The following is a 12458-nucleotide window of genomic DNA, read 5'->3' on the forward strand; positions in this document are numbered from 1 at the left end:
CCACTTAGATGAGTTAAATGCAAAGTTTAAATGTGAGCCTTCTGAAAATATTGATTGTAAGGGTAACCTTGTTTAGAGAAATGCAACTGTCACCTTCTTAATTTCCAAGAGGTTCAATAGATGTCTCTTTGAGGCCATGCGTAATCCACTAATTGACAAAATAGGTTGCTAACATTCAGAGGAAGCACCTTCCTTCTAACATTTCACTAAGTCAGTTAAACACGTGTCCACAGAAAGCAGCAGCTCAGTAATGAGGAACCCTCTACCGACGTGAATCAGTACAGATTCCCAATGTTTCCACCATTTCTGAACTATTTTCCAGGAAAGTAGGAAAAGAAATGCTTAGGTTTCCTTAGCTTGTTTTTTCTTTTCTGTATAATTTTGACTTTCTTTTATACTCCCTAGTAAGTTTACCTGCTACCTCTTTTGAAGCCAACATTAATGTAACTACACATCAATTTCTGAGTGAAGATTTCCCCAACTGCACCATCTTACTCCTCCCCAGACACTCTCGCCATAGCAGCCACCAAAGTGTTGGCTTCTTCTCCCCAAACATAGCACATTCTCTGTGCTTAATAAAGGAGTTCTGAATTAACTACCTGATGAATGGATTCGAGAGACATGAAGAACTTACTATTATTAAGTATAATAGTTAATAGTGGCTCACAACTGAACAGAAACATACAGCATTGACAAAGCTAGGCTATATTTAGTAATTCTTTACCTCAGCTTAAAATTATATATGGTAGACAGACAGATGGATAGATAGATATTGATATACATAGATATAGACACTTTAAATATATGTATACTTTTAAATACATTTAAATTAATATTTATGGAGGGTTTACTATGTCTCAGAGTACCTGCATGCCTTAATACTCTATGTAGTGGGTCATATATAAGACATGCGATGTCTGAAGTAGACTTTCACTTTTATCTGTGATAAAGTTGCTTCTAGTAGGACAACATTCTTACCCAGAACAAGTAACAATCCAGATAAACTACAGAGAGTGAGAGATGGAGAAAGAGTAACGAAAGAAAGAGAGAAACACAGATGAGTGAAAGGCCACATGAGCTGATGGGCAGATGAATAGACAGATGATGATGATGATGATAGGTTAGATTGACTGATTGATAAAGAGATTGATGATATATAAGCTACATGATAGATAATAGGTGATAGAGTGATAGAAGGAAAGATATTCACCTTTAACAGATACATTCATATCTATTAATATTAAGAGAAAAAACACTGAATGAATAAAAAATAAAAACACCTTTATTTTCTATTTTTGAGTTCTAGGATTATCTTGGATATCTTCACTCTTTTCTTCTGCAGTAACATGCTATCAATCTCACCAGTGCATTAAAAAGTTCTCAGGCATTATATTGATTGATATAGATGTAAATAGATAATATATGATAAAGTGATAGAGTGATGATAGAGACGACAGAGAGAGATGAATGATGGAAATACATCGATAGATAGATAGATAGATAGATAGATAGATAGATAGACAGGATACAAAGACAGACAGATGATACACAAGAGAGCCATGAGAGCAGCCAGTGGTTCGAGGCCCAGTCCTAGTGAGAATTGTGCCTCCTGAAGTGGGCACTCTCTCTGCACATCACTTTCTATCTCTGAGCACTTTGCTGATTTGTGGCTGGGTTGAAGGTAAGGAAGAGGAAAGAGTGCTGCTGTTGAGAAGCAGAGGAAACAGCAGAGCTTCCCGCAATACTGTGAGGCTGGGGAGAGAAGAATTGGAGTCTGGGCCTGACAATGCATCCAGGATTTGAGAAGCCAAGATCCTGAAGAGAGGGAAGGCTCAAAGATCAGAGCCCAAATCTCAGCACCAGGTTTCACCTCAAAGCACTCCATGAACATAAGGAGGCAAGCAAAAAGTGGTGAGAAACCAAAGCAGAGTTGCTGTTGGTTTTCCAGTGCTCTTGAGTCAGGGTTTAGGACCCCCAAGAAAGGTGGGGCCATGTTAAACGAGGCAGACTCTCCATTTGCCAATGGTGTATATTCTTTGGTGAGTTGTCTGTCCAGACCTTTTGCCCATTTTTCCATTGGGTTGTTTCTTTTCTTATTGTTGAGATTTAAGAGTTCTTTGGGCAGTGGTGCTTTAATGTATGCATATTTGCAAGTATTTTCTTCCAGTCTGTGGCTTGCCTTCCCATTCTGTTGATCATGTCTTTTGTAGAGCAGACATATTTAATGTTATTGATGTCTGGCTTATCAATTACTTTTTTCATCGATTGTGTCTTTTGTGTTATTTCTAAAAAGTCATTGCCATACACAAAGTCATCTAGATGTTCTCCTAGAATGTGTTTCTGAAAACATTAAAACACAAATGGAAATTCTAGAACTGAAAAATACAACTAATGAAGTTAAGAACTTGACAGTTTTCATAACACTTACTGTCTCTCCTTTTTCCCTAAGGCCAATTATGACCCCCATGCTGTGGGTCACATTCCCTCACGTGGAATAATCCCAGCTCACACAGTGTCTGAAACACTTTGTGTGACCATTAGCTGGAAAGGAAAACCTCAGAATTCATGGAACATCTGAAAAATACTCAAAAGGGCATGGACTCAGTAGTGGATCAAAACCAGCCCTGTCTTAAAGGCTGATCTCATGTCAACTAAAACACTTAAAAGCAAGCTTTGAAATAATCAAACTGTTTGGGGAAAAAAAAAAAAACCTTCACTGTATTAGAGCAAAGCTCAAAAATATTTCTAGAATACAAAAATATCCAGCAACCAAGAAGTTAAAGTTCACAATATCTGATATTCAATTAAACATACCAGAAAAATGCAACATACAATGAGGAGAAAAATAATAGTAACATGTCCATAAAATTGGTAAACAAAGACATTAAAACAGTTGTAACTATGTCCCATGCACTCAAGAAGACGGAGAATAGATTGAACATATTAAATAAAGACACAGAAGATATTAAAAAGATCCAAATCAAACTTTTTGAGATGAGAAATATAATGCCTGAGAATTTTTTAATGCACTGGTGGGATTGATAACATGTTACTGCAGAAGAAAACAGTGAAGATATCCAAGATAACCCTAGAACTCAAAAATAGAAAATAAAGGTGTCTTTATTTTTTACTCATTCAGTGTTTTTTCTATTAATATTTTATTTTAATAACTAATGAAAATAAATCAAAAATAAAATAGTAAGAGAAAAAAGCACTGAATGAATGAAAAGAGCATTGAGGAAAGCTTGAAGCAGACAAATACACATGCAGTGTCCCCAAAGAAAGAACTCAGACAAAAGAAAATAGTTGAAAAAATAATGTCCACATTTTTTCTAAATTTTCTGAAAAATATGACTGTGCAGGCACAAGAGGCTCAACAAACATCAAGCTCAAAACACATAAACCAAACTACACCAAGTCACATCATAATCAAATTGCTTAAAGCCAGTGATTAAAAGGAAACCTTAAAACAGGGCAAGAAAAAGAAACACAGTGTATGTATAGAGAAGTGAAGATAAGAATGACAGCAGACTTCCCATCAGAAATGATGCAAACAGGAAGACAGTGACATAGTATCTTTAAAGCGCTCGAAGAAAAGACCGTCAACCTAGAATCCTATACCCAACAACAAAAAAAAAGGTTCTTTCAAAAACGAAAGTGACGCAGCCCAGGTGGTGTCAATGGACACTTAGTGGGGAACCCAGCAGAAAGAAGGTGTCCCTGCCACACACACCTCTGATCAGGGAATCTGGACTTGTAGCCCACCTGATCATGCTCCTGCAGTAATAAGACAGCACCTCTTTCCTCTGCCAGTATGGTGCCTGCTAAAATACAACAATATATATAAGACCCAGAGTCTCTTAACATAATACCCAAAATGTCTAGGTTTCAATCAAAAATCACTCACTCTTACTTTATGCAAATAACTTCTTCTCCTAATCCACAAAGTCATCTGGAGCCAAACATAGGAGATCCGTCAACTTCCCATTATAACAACTACCTTCTCTCCCTGAGGCCAGCATCCCTGAGCTGTAGACCCCACTCCCTCATGGTGCTTAGGATGGGGATGCAATCAGTCCCTCACACCTATGTCCTCCACGACTGCATCTCTGTTGCTCAATTGGGTTCTTTCCCATCATTATTGGAACATTTTTCAGGTCTCTCCTAAACTTAAAAACAACAAACAGTAAAAATCCTTTCTCTGACCCACTTTCTCCTCCAGCTGCTGCTCTCTCCTTCACAAGCAGTGTTCTTGAAAGAGTTGTGTATAGTCACATTTTTTCCATTTCTTCACTTTCCACTAACCCTATTCCAACCTCCCTTCCACTCATATCACATCACTAACCAAAATAGCTCTAAGCCACCAATGACCTCTGTGTCACCAAATCCACAGGACATTGTCAGCTCTCAGGTTACCTGATCTCTCCCAATTAGTTGGTCCACTTGACCCCCACCCCTTCCTGAAGCACAGTTTCCTTAACCTCCATCGTGCCACACTCATCCCGTTTTCTTTCTGTACTTGTTTTCTTCTTCCCCCTTGGCTGGCTCTATCTTCTTCAGCCCACCATTAAGTATGGAAGTTGCTCCCACGCACTTCTCAAATCACTCTTCCTGTCTAATCCCCTGCTCCTTCCTAGACAACCCCAAACACATGCTGTGTAGGAATGGCTTTAATTACTCTCACCTCCCCAATGGCTTCCAGAGGGAGGCTGGGCTCATGTTGAGTTGTCCCTCACACCTCCTTTTGAATGATAAAATGGAACCTTAAACTTAACAGGTCAACGACCAAACTCAGGAGCCCACCTGATCTCTTTGTCCAGTATTTTATACCCATGAATGGCTCCTGCCAGAAACCTTTGAAGCCTCCCTGGGCCCACACAGCTTTAAAAATTTCCCTGCTAATTACCCCACACATCCATGCACTCCACTCCAGCTCCATTGCCACCCAACTCATCCACATTTGATGGTGTCTCACCTAGATCCTGCAACAGTCTACACTCCCCACACTCCCACTTATCCCTTAGGATAAGGCTGAGGCCCTGCACCCCAACACCCACACTCATCTTCCAGGCTGAGGCTGAGGCCCTGCACCCTCACACCCACACTTATCCTCCAGGCTAAGGTTGAGGCCCTGCACCCTCACACCCACACTCACCCTCCAGGCTGAGGCTGAGGCCCTGTACCCCGACACCCACACTCATCTTCCAGGCTGAGGCCCTGCACCCTCACACCCACACTCATCCTCCAGGCTAAGGCTGAGGCCCTGCATCCCCACACCCACACTGATCCGTAGGCTAAGGCTGAGGTCCTGCACCCCCACACCCACACTCATCTGTAGGCTAAGGCTGAGGTCCTGTGCTCCCTACACCCATGCTTATCCCCCAGGCTAAGGCCCAGATGAATATCTCAGAGTGCAGATCAGAGCAGCTCACCCACACACCCCTGAAAGTCACTCGTGTTTTAACAAGCAGCAGACGTACTGTGTGAAGCCCTGCATGGTCTGGCCCCCACCCCACTCTTCACAACGCTCTGCATGTCAGTGGAGCTAAGCTCCTTGCTCCGCCAGTCCCCCAACCTGCACAGGCTCTTTCCCACCCTTTGGATTCCGCACACATGGTCCTGCTCCCCATACAAACTTCAGCAGAAGCCCCGATATTTCAGATGCCTTTTCTGACCCCAGTCAAGGTAAGGCTCCCTTGTGGTGGATTCGCTAAGAGCTGGGTTTCTCTCCTGCAGAGCCCTCCTTGATGTCTGCAGCATGGCTCATGGCAGGGATGTCTGGCCAGCCTGTGTTGCCCACTGAGCACTGGGGGTTCCTCTGACAGGGGAGGTCCCAGGACCCCACTCAAAGTCCAGCACACAAAATACACTCAACAAATACTTGCTTACTAGACAAACCAACCAAATAAACTAGCTAACCTGCCTCCTGTAATCGCAGCAAGACATTTAGCAGTGATAAAACCGATATTCTTCCCAAACAGCAAGGCAATTAGATTGCTTGGAGTTGGGCATTACTCAGCATCTCTGTAATATGGTGCAAAGTTTTCCATATTGTGTTAATCAAAACATATCCTAGGAGACCTGGCAGCAGGCCATGGCTATGTGCCTGGCAGATATCATACGAGCATCTGCTTGCATGACCCTCCTTATATCCATCCACGGGGGTGTAGAGGGTGCCGTGACTACACACTGGGGCCTAAGGAACACAAAGTCCAGCTCAGGGTGGTCAGAAGTTTCCTCTCCAACCAGCAACGTTCATCTGGACATGGTAGGGATGGAAATGTTCTCAGTGGACAGGAAAGCCATTGAGTCCACAGACCTAATGCACACAAGGAGAGGAAAGTATGAGATTTCGGCCATTGATCATGTGTCTAGGCAACCACAATTTCCAGATCTTGATAAAAGTCAGGGTTATAATGTCATTCTTAATGCAATACCCCTGGCTGTGTTCTAAAGCTGTGAAAACTGCCGGTCTGCTGCGTTAGCACTGTAAGACAGGAGGCCTTTCTCCTAAAGTGTCTGGCCCAGACGACCAAAAATTTGTGCAGAGATGCCGACTGTCCTAGATTTGCACATTCACTCTGACTGAAACAGTGCCTTGCACGTTGTAGAAGCTCAATAAATACATGTGCGTTCACGGGGAAGGCATGGCTTTCGTCCTGTGGCGACTGTTGACGGGTTTCTATCTTCAGAGGTGGTGGCATGTGGCCTCCAGCTATTGGGGAGTTTATCTCCAAATGGCATTCTGTAATCACACCAAGGCTGGGCCAGGCTCTGTCTGGCCACATTGCCCTGAGCCCACTGTCAAGGGCACTGGCGCTGGGCCTAGTCTTCTGTTTGCTAATCTGTTGTTAAAGTTTCGTGCCCTATGGAAAATCTCTTCACCAACCCGCGGCCCTGGCTTCCTCATCTGTAAGGTGAGCGTGGGATTAGATGATCCTCTCTAAGCTCCAATACGCTATCGTTTCAATCCTGAATGATTGTGCTGGGGAAGGGAGCCTTAACGCGCATGAACAGGGCGACCAGCTGCCCGGCTCAGAACGGGATCCAGGAAACAGGACCCAGAATGCAGCCAGCTGTGCCCAGGGAGGATTCCGTTCTGAAAGTGCTTGAAGGCTTAGCAATCACAAACAATGCAATCAAGCCATGTGTTCATAAGAAGAGTGCTTGTAATAAAACAAACATAGATGTCAGGCGTAAGAGCCATTCACTGTCAGGGGCCACCCGGTCCTGTGAGGAGCAGAAGGTGAGTCGCATGCTCCAGGGCTCCAGAGGGGGCCGGGAGGGCAGAGACCAGGATAGGGTGGATGCCAGCCCCGCAGACATCCCAGACCTGGGTAGAGCAGAGGAGAACATCGCCCCCAACCCCTCACTTCACCCTGTAAATGTAGAAATGGAGGCCCAGACAGGTTTAAAAACCAAAAACAAAAGGCAGGGGTCACATTGCTGTGCATTTAAAGGGTATGGACTAAAATTCAAATATCTCAATGTCTAGGCTTTGTGATATTGCCTTCAGGAGAGGAAGGAGATGCAGAAAGCCAGGTGCAGGCCCAGGTGAGGCCAGAGTCCAGGTGCAGGCCCAGGTGAGGCCAGAGTCCAGGTGTGGGCCCAGGTGAGGCCAGAGTCCAGGTGTGGGCCCAGGTGAGGCCAGAGTCCAGGTGTGGGCCCAGGTGAGGCCAGAGTCCAGGTGTAGGCCCAGGTGGGGGCTCAGGTGGGGCCAGAGTCCAGGTGGAGGCCCAGGTGGAGGCCCAGGTGGGGCCAGAGTCCAGTTCTGCATGTGACATGAGCCAGACCTCCCCTCAGGTAGCTGACACTCCCGACTTCTGCACTGCCAGTCAGGCTCAGTGTGAGGCTGGTGGAGATTCATCCAAAACCAGTTTCTCAGGTCAAAAGTGTTTTAAACACATGGAAGTCAGAAATGGTCACGAGCATCCAGTGTCCTGTCATTAATATTTCTCTTCACCGTTGTGTCCTGGAGGCCTCGTTCCTGGGTAAACATGGACTGGAATGGGAGGATCCTGGGACTGGAGGGAGACAGTATCTGCCCGTAGCTGGGAGCTCAGCTAGGGAAAGGCTGTAAACACCAGCAGTGGCAGCAGCAGCAATGGTTTCCCCAGGAGGCCGAATTCTGTGGTACTGGAGGTCAAGAGCGTGCATAGAGTTCACCCATGGCTGGTCCTAATGTGAGTGAACCTTCAGATTCGGCCGTGTTGGCAGCCTCACCTGCCCCATATGGACCTCGCACAGCAGGGTCCTGGCTGACTCAGCCAGCGGGAGGACGCAGGCGAAGGAAGCTTTCTTCTCAGGGCTCAGCGCGGGTCAGGGCTAACACTCACTGCCTTCCTCCTGCAGCGAAGCTTTTGGACTCCCTTCAGGTTTAGAAGGAGAGCCATCAGCACCGAGGAGCCGGTCCTTCCTCGGGGTCCGCACTCAGCCCGCAGCCCCTTCAGCTCTGGTTGGTGCCACGCAGTTGCCACGGCCAAGCCTGCGTCCTCGCCAGCCACTCACTAGCTCTGTGACACTGGACAAGGCACCAAATAAATGAAAGGGGGTGAAAATGAAGGAGTTAGACAACGGCGTCTCTGAGGCCTGTCTCTTCCCCAAATCCCATGATCCTGCTATAATTAGGAACAATACAACTTGTCACCCACACTGGGACCACGTAAGAGTGAAATGATTAATAAACACTGCAGGACAGCAGGCATGCACCTACGGCCACCCGAACTATTAATATAATCAGCAGGATCGACACAACTAACGCCTAGCTGTGGAAGTATTTGACATTGTACATTTTGCAGAACTATGTGCATTTAGGAGATATTCCATACAAAAGGAAATACTGAAAGGCAGTTGCTCCCTCTGATAATATTTTTTTCTCCAAAAGTCCATTATGCTTCCTTCTAGATTGGTTAACAGCTGAGTAAAGATTCAGGTTTTCCATGTTTTCCCCAACAGCGCTGTACTTGATTATTTTCTTCTGTAGACATGTGGTGTTTTCACAGACTCGCCTCACTAGCCACGGGCTTCTCATTGCCATTCTCCTTTCAATATTCCCCATCAGAGACTTTGCTACTGGTAAAGGACCCCGGGAAAAAATGCATGGATAATACATCAGTGGTTAAAATATCCTAAATTAATAGAGAAGTTTTTTACATAAAATTTTAATATTTTGCTCAGTTACATATATAATGCACAAGCTTGTGCTTATGGCCTAAAAGTACTCAATTATTCATAAATTAAAAGATGACGTTCTTGAGTTAAATTAAAGGATGATTTCAGAAAACTGAGCAAAGCGTTTTCAAAAGCATAAATACATGAGAGTTGATTTCTACCCCTGGAGAGGCAGAAACTGTCTCATTCCTTTTTTATTGTTAAAAACTGTTCCTGGGAACTGACAGATAATATACACTCAATAAATATTTCTTTTTCTTTTTTCTTTTCTTTTTTTTTTTTTTTTTGAGACAGGGTCTCCCTCTGTCACCCAGGCTGGAATGCAGTGGTGCAATCTCGGCTCACTGCACCCTCTGCCTCCCAGGTTCAAGCAAGTCTTCAGCTTCACCCTCCCAAGTAACTGGGATTATAGGCATGCACCACCACGCCCAGCTAATTTTTTTTTTTTTTTTTTTTTTCTTTTTGGAGATGGAGTCTTGCTCTGTCACTCAGGCTGGAGTACAGTGGTGCAATCTTGGCTCACTGCAACCTCCACCTCCTGGGTTCAAGCGATTCTCCTGCTTCAGCTGGGATTACAGGCATGCACCACCAAGCTCAGCTAATTTTTGTAATTTTAGTAGAGACGGCGTTTCACCATGTTGGTCAGGCTGGTCTCGAACTCCTGACCTTGTGATCCGCCTGCCTCGGCCTCCCAAATGCTGGGATTACAGTGCCCGGCCAATTTTCCTATTTTTAATAGAGAGGGGGTTTCGCTATATTGGCCAGGCTGGTCTGGAACTCCTGACCTCAAGCGATCTGCCTGTCTTGGTCTCTCAAAGTGCTGGGATTACTGGCATGCCCACTCAATATTTCTATATGTGGACATTACAAAGAAAATTAAAAAACTGAGTTAAGAGATGAGGGTGAAGTCAGCAATGAAACCTGTGTTACTACTGTAAAAAGTAGAGGTAAGCATCAACTATTACCTTTTTGAATGTACAAAGTGATGTTAATTTATTGAAAATCAACAATATATAGGCATGTATAATCATATGACTTAAATCATCCTGTTTTTTAATTCACTGTTACACATTATTATCATTTGCACTTGGTCAAATACTATTCCTTTAGATTAAAGCTCAGACTTTTGGTCTCAGGATCCCTATGCACCCTAAAAAATTCTTAATATACTTTTTTAAACTTGTATTTAGGTAGACTATATCTACTTATATTGACCACATTCGAGAGTTTATATTTTTATAATATTTAGTTATTAATTCATTTTGAAATAATAATAATGATTTCATTGTCGGTTAACACCAAGAACTTTTTAAAGAAACTATTTTTTGAAAGAAAAATAAGCAGAGTGAAAGTCTTTTATATTTTTTGCAAATTTCTTTAATGTTTGGCTTCAGAAAAGACAGCTGGATAGGTACTTTTGCATTTAATCTGCTGTGATTCCATTTTGGATCCAAATATATGAAGAAAACTTGTGTCAAGTAGCTGTGTAGTTGAAGAAGAGAGAATAATTTTAGTAGTCTTTTTAGATATTTGTGAATGGCCTTTTTCGCTACACTAAAAATCTAATTTCTTAAAGATTCATTGCAACGTGGAATCTGAGATTGCCTTAGTGAACTTTTCACACTGTTACATTAAAATATTTTCATCCCTCTTGCATTTCGAAGGGATCTTTTACCATTTGTGATTTTGTAACATCACGCATCGATCATTTGGAAAACAGTCGTTTGGAGTCATGCAGATATTCCAAATTTCATTATACCGCTGTGGACTACACACACATTGCTAATACAGCCACGGTCTCATCCGTATGATCAAAACAGTTTTCGCCTCCTGGATTGCATACGAGGGTGTTAGAGATGCTCGGGCATCTCCGGGACAAATCCCGCCTTGGGAAGCCTCGCCGGTGAGCTAGCGACCCTCAGCCACTAGAGGGAGCGCCACACCGTCAGAACGGTCTTCATCCTTCTATGGGAAAACTCAGCAATAGCTGTTCCTTTAAGAAGAAATTCAGAGGCATTTTACAGAAGAGAGAACATTTAAAATGTAAATAATGCCATACCAATAATCTTTCGCAATGTTGAACAAAAAGTTATATTAATCCGAATTCGGCTCTAGCTAGTCTTAGTAATGGTATCCAACCAACAACATATGCATAGGTAATGGCAAGCTAGTTATTTACAGCAATGGTTATGTTGAAAATAAGTTTTGAAAACCTGAAAAGAGGGGGATGAAAAGAGAGAAGACTATAAATGTATTTATTACTACTGAACTGTACGCTTAAAATGGTAAAGATGATAAATTATGTAAATATATTTCATCTCAATAAAAATATTAAAAGATACAGATGGAGACAGAGATACCTGTCTATAGATATCTCTATCTACCTCCACATAATATATTATATATATCTGCACATCGTGATGGTTAATTTTTATGTGTCAGCTTGGTTAGGCCACTGTACCCAAATCTTTGATCATGATTATTCTTGACATTGCCATGAAGGCATTTTTAGGTGTGATTAGCATTTTCATCCATGGGCTTTGGGTCAAGCAAATTGCCCTCCACAGCGTGGATGGCCTCGCACACTCAGCTGAAGGCCTTCAGACAAAAAGCCTGATCTCCCGGGATTCTGCCAGGAACCGGCCTGAAGACTCAAAGGCAACTCTTCCCTGGGCCTCCAGCCCACCCAGCACCTCCAGAATTACATGAGCCATTCCTTAAGATAAATCTCCTTTTATGTTGGGTTTTGTGTTTTACATCCTGTTGGTCCTGTTTCTCTGGAGAATCCTGATTTGCACACAAACATTCATGCATGCACGCACGAATACATAACACACACACAAACATGCATGTTTGCACACATGAGTACACAACACACACAAACATGCATGCATGCACACACAAATACACAGCACACAAACTTGAATGCATGCACACACAAATACACAACACACAAACTTGAACGCATGCGCTCACAAATACACAACATGCATACACATGCATGCATGGACACATGAATACACAATACACACAAACTTGCATGCAGGCACACACAAATACACAACACACACACAAACATGCATGCACACACACATGAATATACAACACACATGCATGCATGCATGCACACATGCATAAACAACACAGACATGCATGCACACACGAATACACAACACACACAAATACAACACACACACACGCACACACAAGCATGGAAGACTATCACCTGGGAAAAGAAGGAAATAAGAAAATCCCACAAAGTGAATATGAAAACAGTCTTCTTCTTG

Source organism: Trachypithecus francoisi, unplaced genomic scaffold, assembly GCF_009764315.1.
Source record: "Trachypithecus francoisi isolate TF-2019V2 unplaced genomic scaffold, Tfra_2.0 Contig01558, whole genome shotgun sequence".
Lineage (NCBI taxonomy): Eukaryota > Metazoa > Chordata > Mammalia > Primates > Cercopithecidae > Trachypithecus > Trachypithecus francoisi.